Source organism: Wasmannia auropunctata, unplaced genomic scaffold, assembly GCF_000956235.1.
Source record: "Wasmannia auropunctata unplaced genomic scaffold, wasmannia.A_1.0 LD335208.1, whole genome shotgun sequence".
In the NCBI taxonomy this organism is placed as follows: domain Eukaryota; kingdom Metazoa; phylum Arthropoda; class Insecta; order Hymenoptera; family Formicidae; genus Wasmannia; species Wasmannia auropunctata.
In genome coordinates, this window is record NW_012027682.1 from 43,078 (window position 1) to 43,953 (window position 876).

At 32.5% G+C, this 876-nt stretch overlaps 1 protein-coding gene across 5 annotated transcripts in view; it reads right to left on the reverse strand.

The window, feature by feature from the left end:
* The window catches only part of LOC105457533, a 22,923-nt gene that overhangs the window by 3,484 nt on the left and 18,563 nt on the right, over positions 1-876 (reverse strand). The gene's annotated exons all lie outside the window — the stretch shown is intronic.

Consider the following 876-nt stretch of genomic DNA (forward strand, 5'->3'; position numbering starts at 1 on the left):
TACTATAATCATTTATTTCATCTTTAAGCGTTTGAATTTGCCACGTAATAATGACGTAGTCAAGCTGCAATTCTCATTGGTTGTCTGGCTTTACGATGCGCAAGAGCATACCCTTGTATTTCTACCATGGGCTTTGTAAGGTGAACAAGGCCATGTAAATGTAAATAATATTATCCGCATTGCAAATGGTCGATACTTTTGTTCAATACTCATATGTTTCATATATTTATATCGTGTCATATTAATGTCACATATATCGTAAGTAAAGATTTCTATACTATACTAGATTGCTAATTTATGTGGTGAAGGTAAGACAAATTGAAGCCAAGGATATGCCGTCATTTATAACACGGAAATATCGTACCAACTTCACAGTGTATTCTTTTATGACATGAAATAAATATATAAAACATAATTAATTTTAAATTTGTCACGTAATTTGACTGTTGTATAATATGTAATAAAAATAAAATTTTAAAATAAAGTTAGATAGAATTATTAAAATGTATTGTCAAATATATAGAATATTAACATATTTGATGTTCCACTTACGTGAAAAAATGTAAACCTGATCACTGAATATTATTATATTTGTGGCATTTAAAAAATTTTTTCATATACAGGGTGTCCCGTAACGCTTAATTAATATTTCAAGGCGTGAAAGAGAATGAAATTTTGAACTAAAAGTTCCTCTTTCAATTTTGGCTCAGACCTTTATTTACAGAGTTATTAACGAATAAAGTTAATCAATTAGATCGCGCTTAGCCGGAGTACGCAGGAGCGTAGCGTGCCGTATGTGCAGCTCTTCGCGCTCACTTCACATACATTCTCCTGTGAAGTGAGCGCAAAGAGCCGCACGTACGGCACGCTACGCTC